Source organism: Tympanuchus pallidicinctus, unplaced genomic scaffold (assembly GCF_026119805.1).
Source record: "Tympanuchus pallidicinctus isolate F22 unplaced genomic scaffold, pur_lepc_1.0 scaffold3, whole genome shotgun sequence".
In the NCBI taxonomy this organism is placed as follows: domain Eukaryota; kingdom Metazoa; phylum Chordata; class Aves; order Galliformes; family Phasianidae; genus Tympanuchus; species Tympanuchus pallidicinctus.
In genome coordinates this window covers 88,570,049-88,581,606 of record NW_026294747.1, presented here as the reverse complement: position 1 = coordinate 88,581,606, position 11,558 = coordinate 88,570,049, and the positions used below count along the sequence as shown (strand labels likewise).

Here is an 11,558-nt window from a genome sequence, read left to right as displayed (position 1 = left end):
CTCAATATGTGGCTCCATGCCTTCCTTACTGCACATCATTCAAACTCTGTGCAGAATACTGAATTATTAATATCTTTATGGGTGTTTCCACAGCACTTTCTGCTGGGTTTCTGAGTGCTTCCCAAACACTAATTAATTTATCTTTAAACCTGTAAAGTGAGACTGTACTATTAGACTCACTTTACAGATGGGGAACTGAAGTATTGAGCCGTTATGGTCAAGATTAATGAACATGTCCACTAATTTGGGTCTGCAATATGATGTGCTTACAGCCAGATTTTGCAAGATATTTAGCATTTTTATGGTACTTCATACATTTAAAGCACAAATCCCATTGATATCAGCAGCATCTGTGAACACTCAGCACTTCTGTGACTCAGTCTCAAGCATCTAAGATGTGAACTCAAAATAAGGAACACACAGCAAGTGGCCACTTACATAACACCTGCTTGAATCACTTGAGAAGCCTGAGACTACAACAGGAATAGACAAGAGGTCACTGTGAGCATTAGTATTCTGGGAAAATCCTTTTATCCACCATTCAGCTATTTTCACCCAGAGAGTTTGCTTTCTCTTTTTGCCTATTTGGATTTTACTTACAGCAGCTTCTTGCTTTTTCATTATATTCCAGCATATTCTAGCCTATGATGTTGAACCACCTCAGCTCATTGCCTGAGAGAGTAATGCCAAGGATGCCTCTTCAGCATCACTGGCATCTTGCAATTCACACCACCACCTTCTACAAGTCAGAATGACACAAGGCCAGCTGCAATGGTAGTTGTTGAACTCAATATGAACCCAGCACAAAAATACATGTGTAAAGTCAGTAAGTATACAGATGCTGTATAGCATTATATGAGCAATAAGTGTGCAAAGAAGACTGGCTGGTATGCTTATCAGATCCAGAAAAGCTAATTAGAGATAAATGAAAAATAAATGAAAAATGCTCACCAGCTTTGTAGGCTCACAAAATCTCCACAAAGAGCAACCTCCCAAGAAAAACCCTTCTTTAGTGGCTGTCAGCTTTTAAATGGGGTCCAGGACAGACTCCACCCCTTCCAAGCAGGCAGGTGAATTGCCTTCACCTGTGTTCCCATGGCTGGCTCAGTACTCTCCTCAGGTGATCAACCAGAGATGCAGGCCATGATTCAACGGTTCCCATACAGCATGCAACATCCTACCAGGAGATTTTGCAGTTGTTTTGCTTTGCTGTTGTGAAACGTTGTGACAAATCTTGAGAGGATTTTGTGCCAGTAGTGCCCTTCTCCTAGTATATGCCTGAGCTCTTATCTCATTTCCTGATTGAATTCTGACTGCTCCCATCTTTGTTTTTCATGTTATAACTCATATCCCTTTGACAATCAAAGACAAAATGATTTATACCCCAAAAATACAAGCTGTGCACGTGTGTGTGGCAGGTTCCATTACAACTGGCTATGCTTTATATTTGGCTACTTACTGATCCTTATCCTATTTTATAACCTGATCCTCTGTAAGAGATATTCAAGTTTTGCACCAAGATGCATTTATTGCCTACACAGAGAGGCAGCCTGTGAATGAATGGGCAATGACTTGGCAGTTATCACCACTGTACTCCAGTTCTCAGTAGCCTGTTGATGCTCTAATGATGGATCTAATAAGCCAGAAACAGTAGTTGGCCAGAGTGTACAACACTGTTCAGTCTGACTTTCCATTATACAGTTTGCCACATCAGCTATCAAAGCTCCAAGTAAGAGAACAATGAGGAGCTGAATTAGAAGCACCAGCAGGACACCACAACATTCTCACACTGCATTTTGGTGACCTGTGCAATCATCCATAACACATATCTCTAAAGGTGGTACTTGGCTGACCACCATCTCCAGTAGAAATGTTTTCTGTGAAAGATGAGAATTACCAATACATTAACAATATATTTATTTAGCATTTGATTATTTTCTTTTCCATGAAAGACCTAGACCCACAAATAATCTTTGGACTTAAGGGCTCTTCTTTACATAACAAATAAATTTTCATCTTGTTCAGACAACAATTTAAACATTAGCTAAGTGTAAAAGTACAAACACAGTCTAGAAATCAGGGACAATCAGAATGCCTTCACCTGAGACAGAATGATTCATAGCCTGAAGTAGACTCCTACCTACATTTTAGTATGAAGCAAAAGGACCTGGAAACTGGTTGGAACAACTCAGTGGGTGAGTCCTGCGGTCTTCAGGATGATAGAGTCTCATTGGGATCACTGAGACAGCAAGAGGTAATCTGCTGGAATAAGCTCTGCAGGGCAGTTGTACAGCTGTGGGATGGTATGAACGCTAAAGACTGAGAATCACAGAATCACAGAATTGCAGGGGTTGGAAGGGATTTCAAGAAATCATCGAGTCCAAACCCTCTGCTAACGCAGGTAGTCTACAAAACAGGTGGGCATCCAGCCAGGTCTTGAATATTTCCACAGAAGGAGACTCCACAGCTCCTCAGGGCACCCAATTCCAATGCTCCATCACCCTTACCATAAAGAAGTTCTTCTGCATGTTTGAATGGAACTTCCTATGTTCAAGTTTTCGGTCATTAATCCTTGTCCTATTGCTACACAACCATCAAGAACCACCAAGTCTGGCCTCATCTATTTGCCTCCCACCTCCTTCAAGATATTTATAAACACTGATCAAATCCCCTCTTGGTCTTCTTTTCTCCAGGCTCAACAGACCCAGCCTTTCCTCATATGAGAGATGCCTCTTAGTCATCTTTGTGACCCTCCACTGAACTTCTTGTATGAGATTCCTGTCTTTTCTGAACTAAGAAACCAGCATATATACTCTGTGATCTATGCCAGGAATTCATGAGACAGTTTTCCCTTCATGAGACAGTTTTCTCTTTATCAGAGTTACTTGTGTGTAGATTGGGACAACCATGTTAACAGTTCTGTTTGCTTTGTTATATAAATTCTATAATTTTTATATCTATGCAAATTTATGCAAAGTTATGCAAATTTAACACTGAATTTAAGGATCTTGATGTAACTAACAGTACTGTTGTTTCTCACTTTAGCAGTGGAAAGAATTTTTCTGGTAGCTGTCTGACAATATCATATGACCTGACAATATCAGGTCATTTAAGGTTGAAAATTTGTCTCTATTTCACTTAAGTTAGTCCAACTTCCCTTTGAAGTTTGTCAATCCAAAGCACAAGCTACACTCCATAATAAAGAATATGTGTGACTCCTTTTCTCAGAACAAAGACAAATGTCCTGAATTGCTTCAGTGTCTTTATACTCATTAAACTCTTTCTAAGCTTATTAACTTTTAGGATCTGCCTTCTGGAAAGATTTTGTGGAGGTACTCAGTCATATTACCCCCAGGATATGTTACAATATTGATAATTCTTGTAATTGTATGGTGTCAAAATATTTGGTATTCTCCCAGATTTGAGAACAAAATGCTCTTTTGAAAATTTCAGGACTCATTAAAAAGACATGTAGCAAAACCAAATACACATAGGCTGTGTAGAACTAGCAAAAGTTTTTTTGCCTTCTGTTCCAAAGCCCAAGGAAATTTCTGTACACTGTGATCTAAAAAAAAACTTATGGGGATATTCCTGTTGGAAAATGGAATTTACAGGCCAGAGTTTGTTTATTTCAACTGCTAACTGCCTTTTCCAAGGAATGAGAGAGGGACAACAACTAACCCACTTCCAGGTTTCTTCCCCAGCAGAAACAAGTAGATGTGCTTCCTGTCTTTGGGCAGTGAGGTGAATCCCCATCCTTCCCTTAAATTATATTTCTTTTGACTAAAAACTTCCCCTGATGCTTTGGATATTAGATCCAATGCTATAGAGACAGAGGAGCAGAAACTCTTTTATACCTTGTGAGGTACCAGATTGGTTGCTGTCTCCAAAAATCAAGGGGCTTGATGAAGACAAGAACTTCACTCCACACGGGGCACAAAAAAAAAAGTTTGGCAGGTATGTGGAAAGAAGATGATTAAACAGAAGGTATTTTCTTCTGTTCCTGATCCAGAGAGACTGAAGGATATGGGTGGATCTCATCATGCACGATTCTCTTCTTCAGTGCAGATTTTCATATTTCTGGTGTTCTTTACCTCTGCATTCTGCAGTAGAGTCTGTGAATCTAAACCTGCTTTTTTTAATCACTTCCTAAAAATAAATTTCTTGGGATTACACGGGTACATCTGTGGAAAAAATGTAATTAATTTATTTTTATTTATAAAATCCTAAATGAATGAAGACCAGCCTTGCTGAGAAACCACCTTTTTTTTGCCGTCATTTTTCTGTGCCAAAGATCAGCAAGTAAACATTGTGTAACATACTTCAGTCTACGTAGGAGGTAACAGCATGACAGTGCAGCTGAGCTGTTCTTTCAGCAGCATGGATGTCAGCCAAATCAGAATCACCACACAACCACAGCTTGACTGTCACCATAGGTATGACAAGGAACCCGAAGGCCTAACTTCAGTTTGTGCATTCTGCTGTTTTCACAATGCCTAAATTCCTGTAAGCATTTTACACTTTGTTATGCTTTCCCCAAAGCTTGGGACTGTGAAGTTTAAACTGCAGGTTGGAGAGGTGTATACCTAAAGTAATTGCCACTGGTTTGGACTCTGATGTTTATTGCAGCAGCTCTCAATTGTGGCTGTAAGAAAAGAAACACACAATCTACCACTGACTTCTAACTTGACTGCTACTGTAAGAAAATAGTATAATTCACTCAAAAAATTGTCTTGAATTTCTATTTTATATATATATATGTATATTTACTAATTTGCTAGATATTAAACAAATGAACTGATGAAAGTTTGTGGTTAAACATTTATTAAAATGATAACATATTCTTCCCAGCCTCTTCCCTTCCTCCCCATTCCTTTCCCTCTTTTCCATACAGAGATATCATAAAAGATACTATTTTGGGGCTTGCAAGGAATGCACTAATGTATATCTCTCATTTTCATCTTCATCCAGCACTCTGCAGTTGTAGTATAATTCCCAACCTGTAAGAACAAATATTTTCTGCTTTATGCTCATGCATAAATCTGAAATTTACATGCCCATGTGCCACACACTTAGGTATAAATTATCACTAACCACTTTAAATTCAATTAAAATGCATTCTATTAACAAATGTGAGTTCAGACTGAACTAGTTAGGCAAAAAAAAAAAAAAAAGAGATTGAGAGAGAGAGAGAGCACATAGGACCTAGGACCTTTTAAACTGCAAATTCTGCTATTCAGGCAGTGGGAAAACAATACAATTACATGCAAGGTCTTGTAGAGCCTTGCTTAATGCGTGATGAACACGCTGACCAAACACTCAGTCCTCCTACCTCTCTATCCCAGAAGTATCTGAAAGGAGCAGGACAGCTGTAGTCTTCCTGATTTTGGGCCATGGCAGAGAATGGGATGACAGATGTTGAGCTATTCTTTCAGTGCAGGCGGGAACTCCTCTCTGTCAAACAAAGAAGATTGACAGTCTCAGAGCCTGGTTTATTTGTATTAAAAAGCCAGCTGCTTCCTTAACAGTTGCAGGCAGTATCCCTAGCACCGAAGAAAGTGGATGAATACATTAGTAACTACTAACATGATGTTATCTGTTGAGTGATTCTGTGGAAAACAGTAATAAAAAAAAAAAAAAAAAAAAAAAAAAAAAAAAAAAAAAAAGTGGCATAGACTCCACTCAGTGTCATTTTCTCCCTTGTAATGACATTTGTCTTTACTCCTGAACATACCAGGCTTCTAAATTTGTGCTGGAATATGTCCCCAAGCGTTTGTTGTGTGGTGTCTAATTAGTGTTCAACAGCTATCCTGTATGAAGCACTGACTGCCTTCCAAATAAAGAAACAGTTGCAGACTCTCTGCCTCAAAGACAAGTTTCTTCAACATTATCAGACTTCTGATTTGCCAATAAATGGAGTTTAACCATTTCAGAAGGTCTGTTTAGCTATTCATATTTAGCTCTTTTACCTACTTTTAATACAACACGATACGAGATGGTATATAAAGGGTATTTCTTTACAGTGACTTCAATTTTTCATTAGCCAAGAACGTCTCAGGGAAAAAAAAAAAACAGTTTACCCCATAAAATGTGAAAGTCAATTTTGAACAGCAGTATTTGAAAGATACAGAGTCAGCATACAGACAAATTACATTCCAATTACAAACATTTAGCAGTCATCAAGATTGCAGGTCCCTGTTAATTGGCGATTACCATACTGAAGCCTACATGCCCCTATGTGAGCATGGGGAAGCATACGACTGTTATCCGTCAGCATACGCTTTGCTTGCGTAAAAAGGAGATTTGTGTCTGTTGACAGCCTTAAAACCTCTCCCGGCCCGCGGTCAGCACCACGCGGACACCAGAGGAGGGAGGGACCGCCAGGAAGGCAGCTCGCACCGGAGCCCAGGGCTCTGCAGAAGCCGTGGGACTCCCACAGGGCACATCCAGCAGGTCCCAGTCGCGGGGAGCGCCGCGTGTGCGTGGGGCGGGACGAGGCCCTCACCCCGCCCGCCCCGCCGCCCGCTGCAACCGCCCCCGAGGGCCGTCAACAACCGCCCTCTGCACGGCGGCACAGCAGCCCGGCTCCGCTCGGACCGGCCCCCTGCGCGGCCGCCTGTGAGGGCGCCGCTCCCGCCGAGAGGGCGGAGAGGGGCGGGAGCGGGAGGAGAACGGGAGGCGGAGGGGCGGAGGAGGGCCGGAGGAGGGCCGGGCCGGGACGGCCGCGGCGCGGCGCGCGGCCTCGACCTTTTGTGCAGCGCCCTGCCCGGTTGTCAGCGCGGGGGGCGGAGGTGATTGAGAGGGAGGGTCGCGGCCGGGGTTTGGGAGGTGATGGCGTGTGAGTGAGCTCCGGGGGGCAGAGCGCGGAGTTGTGCCGATGTTCGCCCCACGTGGAGGTGTTGCAAAGGGAACAGGTCTGTGCATGGATGGGAGGCTGTGAGGCCGGGCAGGGGGCACAGGCAGGCTGCCTGACTCGGGTGGGATGCTGGCAAGTGTCAGGGTCCTTGAAGAACTGTCCCACTGTGGAAAAGGCCTGCGCTTATTCCGTCGCATTTTTCTTCTCCAAGATGGGCAGCTCCAGTAAATTCAGACCGAGCCTTTGCTCTGTGTTTGAAGAACAGCATTCCACCAGCACAACAGTGAGCGGCCTGTCAGAGCAGCGGCACGTTCTACTGCCAGCCAAGTGAGGGTCACTGTGGCCTTTCATCCCATGTCTCCGGTGCAGGGCAGTTGTTGGACAACTAGCGAAACACCCTTGAGTAGTAGTGCTGGCCCCTCCTCATGCAGGACGAAGTGCTCTGAGTCTCGCGGATCTCAATGTCAGCTGGTGTGTTCAGTGTGAAGTCAACCACCAGATTGTTCCCAAGGGCCCCATTGCATCCTTGGTCCACCAAAGCTTTCTTCCCTTCCACTTCTGGACCAATGTTGTTTTTTTCCACTTAGTCATGGTAGAAATGCTGGATTCAAAGGCCAGCTGACATGGAGCTTCATACTAGATTGGACAGCACTGGTCTCCTCACAGTTGCCAGGTGCAAGAAAGCATTGTATGTTTGAATGTTCCAGAAGACAGGGCAGGCTGAGTGATTTCTATCCAAGGACAGAGAAACAGACCCACATCTCGGGGTTTCGTGGAGATCGATTCCTCTGAGACATCTTCTGAGCATCTCAGGCCAACATGACTTAAAACAAATGTAATGGACTCAGTCACAACATATTACATATTTTAGCAAAAGAAATAAGAATCTTCTCCTGTGCTCTGCAGAGCTCCTGAAATTTCCTTCTAGGTCCCCATGGAGTTATTCTGCTCCTTCAGCTCATGTCTAAGGAGCGTAGAGATGTTTCTGTTCAGCAAGGACAAATTAGTGAAAAACACATCTACTGAAACTGTCAGCAGTGAGCAGGTTTTAGTTAGGGAGAATAACACACATAGGTAAACATCCCAGAAAGCTGCATGCAGAGTAGCAAACAGGATGGGAGCAAAGTTCTTTATCAATACCAGCTGTGTTCCCACTGAGGATAGCACTGGTGGAAGTGTGCCCATTCTCTGTGTAACAAGGAAAGGAGTAAAACTGAGAATATTGAACACCAGACTTCTATTCGAAAGGAACAATTTGTGGTCCACTGAACTCACTACACCATGGACCTGACATGGAAAATGTGTGTCCTTTGGTTAAAATGTGTCCAGGACTTGGCTGAATTAATGGTTTGCTCTCAAGCAGAGGTCTTCTGTGATGGGGAGAAAAGCCTGCAATGGGGAGAGAGGTGCTGCCAATCTTTCTCTTTGGTAGTACTGCATTTACAATAGGGAGAACATGCTCAGGTGGTCTGGAGCCCTGGGAATAGGGATAGGGTCCAACCAACACTGCACAAAGTGACCACAAGGGACAAAGGGCTGCCAGAGCAAAGCAGGGCCTGCCAGGCTCAGCCACAGTAGCCAGGGCACCAGGAGGGACTTCAGGCAATAGGCTGTGCTGCTCTGCTGTGCTGCTCTGTGGGTGTGGGGGGTTTCACACCTCTCATCCCATCCATTGGAAGCTTTGGAAATGGTTAGGAAATGGATACACACTGCTCAGCTTTGCAGAATCACCTTTGAAGACGATTACTGAAAGAGACAGAACTGCAATAACAGTTTATTGCAATATAATGCAGCAAGAGACAAAAATAGAAGGGGCTCATTATTGTGGTTGATAAACATAGGCAAAGCACATGCCTGACCTTTCATTTGTACAATTAATTGTTCCAGCAGAAAGAAAATGAGTCTTAATTGTGTGCAGCTTCCTAGAGGATCAGCTGTGTGTGCCCCTCCGCTCTCGGGGAAAAAGGCTGTGAAGTTTTCCTGAAGCTTTCTGCTTTCCACCAGGGCAGGAAAAGGAGAAAGGAGGTTCGCTGTGTTTCTCTCTCCCACCTCTGCCCTGCACCCCGCCTCCCACGAAGAAGAATATTGAGCTATAGTGCTATTTAAACAACCTCAACATTTTCTTCAGTCCCGTAAAACAGGCTCTTCCTCTTGCATTTTCAGTGCTATTTCGCGCCTATAATAAGGAAATACTGTATAATGCTCAATCGAAAGTCGTTTCAGAGTCCAAGAGTCAGTCAAAAGCAGCAACTTAAACCCACTCCTAATTTGACTGTCAAATCACATTGATAGCAGTGGGTGGTCACAGTTCGAAACGAGACTTCCCAGCCCCCTGTGTTGCTATCCAAATGATATCCGTGGGCTTCGCAGGGCTGGGTCACGGTGTGCTCGCAGTGCCGATACCCAGCGCCGGACTCGGGAACGACCCCGTGGTGGTGAGCGGGGTATCGCTCCAGGACCGGCACCGTGGCCGCAGAACGAACCCAGCGCCTCTCGCCCTAGTGCCCGGCGGCAGCCGGTTCCTTTGGAGGACCCCCCTTGAAGCCCTTTTGTTCCGTCCTGCCCGAGGACCGATGTCCTCCGCACCCATCCTGCCGGGGGGTCCCGGGGCTCAAACGCGATCGGGCCCTTCTCAGCTCGCCCATCAGATCCCGCCCGCAGAGCGTGACCGTCCTAAACGGACCTCTTATCGATAGCGATTTTTAATCTCGATCTCACAAAGGAGCACATTCTCTGCCCGTTAATAGAGCACAACGCCCATTGACTTCTATCCCATTGACTTCAATGGGAGTTTCGCTCCATTAAGGATTGCAGAATTTGGCCTAAACTGACCGCAGTAATTTTGCTGCCGGTAATAGAGCTTCAAAGCCGTCTCTAATTAGCCGATGAGCAGGAATCGTTAAACATGCAGTACAATTCCTCCAGCTACGCCGAGGCTGCGGAGCAGTTGAACAGTCCCGTTCAGCCCCGGGGAAGCTCAGAATTCAGCTATCGCTGCGACTTCTGCGGGGACAGCGTGGGGACGGGGTGCTGGACGGGACATTCCTGGTTCCATAGCCGCTCTGCTAGCGTAGGAACAGGAGAAAACGAAGCACTACGGCAGATTTGATCGCACACTGATTCTTTCCCTCCTTCGAAGATGCCTGAAAAAGAATCACTGTACGTGCTGCTGTTTCTATTTATCAAAAACCAGCCTAATTAGTTTTGTTTATCCGTAACCCAGAGCGCTCCTAACGAGTTATGCAGAATCCCACAGTGCAACCGAGCCGCAGTTTGGGCTGCGCTCAGCTCCGCTGCGACCTGGCACCTTCTCGTCCAGCAGGAGCAAACTCCGTCCCCTTGAGCCAAGCTCGTCTGTAAGGGCACTTCCATTGCACGCCGTTCGTGGGCACAGCCTCCTTCCCGAATCCCACAGCTGTACATCCAGCAGCGTGCAGAAATGCCTCGCCAAGACCTGGTTTAATAGCCGAGTTCTTGTGAATTTGAATTTGGAAAACAACGTTTTCCTTTTGAAATAATATATTCAGCTACTCGTGCAAAGGCGAAATATGGCTATATATATATATATATATATATGTATAATTTTAAATAGCATATTTTTAAAGGGCATTTCCGTATAATCTTCTCGAAAAACTGACCAGTAGAAGAGAATACTCCGGAAATCATACGCTGCATACGCAGCATCCCAGTCGTCTTTTTGATAAAGAAATCTGCCTGTAAGTTTTGGTCAGTATTCTAGGCAAAATATGCTCAACAGATGATAGTGGAGATGCAGCCAGAAAACAACTCCAGCTATTTAAACTGCCAAATGAGACATAAAGCCGCATTGTAAAAATCATCTGGAAAACAGGTTTTCCTATTGAAGTCGCTATGTGTTAATTACTGTGATCTGGAAGAGCGCTGTATCTAAACGCCTGGAAGCCGACTTTCACCCCGCGTATGTAAATGAAGAAAGTGCTGAATCTAAGCCAGAGGGTTCATGTTCGGATTCATTTCCGTGCATGCCTAGACATTAATATGTGTTCATGTAGGGTTCGTACAGTACGAGGTGTTATTTCCTTATAAAGAAACACCAGGTCTCGCTTTCCATTCTCCTTACAAAATTATTCACATTATTTATGCTACATTGAGCGATCTAATTTCTTCGTGATAGTCAGCTAATTGCTCTGGCAGGTAATTAGAAGCGGTTTACAACGCAAAGGGCTTCTGCGGTGCCCCTCGGATTATTAAGTTGCTCTGTAAATTATACCATATTTGCCGAAGAGAGCGGGGGAGGAAGGAGCTAACGATCTTTTGAGAAGTTCTTCTCCTGCGATCGGAGCCGAAACGCGTCCCTGTCCCCCCTCCTCCCCACCCAAGACTTAAAAAAATAGAGGGAGGGGGCTTTGCCGGGGCGCGGAGTCGAATTATTCTAAAGCACGCGATCTGAAGCCCATTTTGTTCGTGCTCACTGGTCCAGAATAACTTGGCCATAATGGCCGGGAATGGGCCAGGTCTGCAGCAAGCTTCCTGCGCCGTGGCAGCATCCAGCGGGCATGTGGGAAAAGAATGGCTTAAATGGGGACATCTGTTCAGTGCTGCTCATCTCGCTCCTACAGCCAGGTCAGGTGAAGGGAATAACCTGCTCGCCACCTTGTCCCCTTCCCGCTGCCCTCCTGCCATCCCCCCCCTCTCCCCCCCGCCCCCAGCCCCGCTAATCAGC

The 11,558-nt window shown here is 44.8% G+C and overlaps 1 long non-coding RNA gene across 2 annotated transcripts; it reads right to left on the bottom strand.

Moving 5' to 3' along the window:
• Positions 1–4,808: 4,808 nt before the first annotated feature.
• LOC128086255 (uncharacterized) lies at positions 4,809–6,475 on the bottom strand. Of its 2 annotated transcripts, none has more exons than XR_008209309.1 (3): positions 6,363–6,475; positions 5,333–5,454; positions 4,809–5,000 (listed from the first exon to the last, which is right to left on the bottom strand). It is a non-coding gene; the product is annotated as an uncharacterized LOC128086255 (long non-coding RNA). The 2 variants fall into 2 exon arrangements; XR_008209308.1 differs by lacking the exon at positions 6,363–6,475 and adding an exon at positions 6,214–6,343.
• Between the last annotated feature and the right edge of the window lie 5,083 nt (positions 6,476–11,558).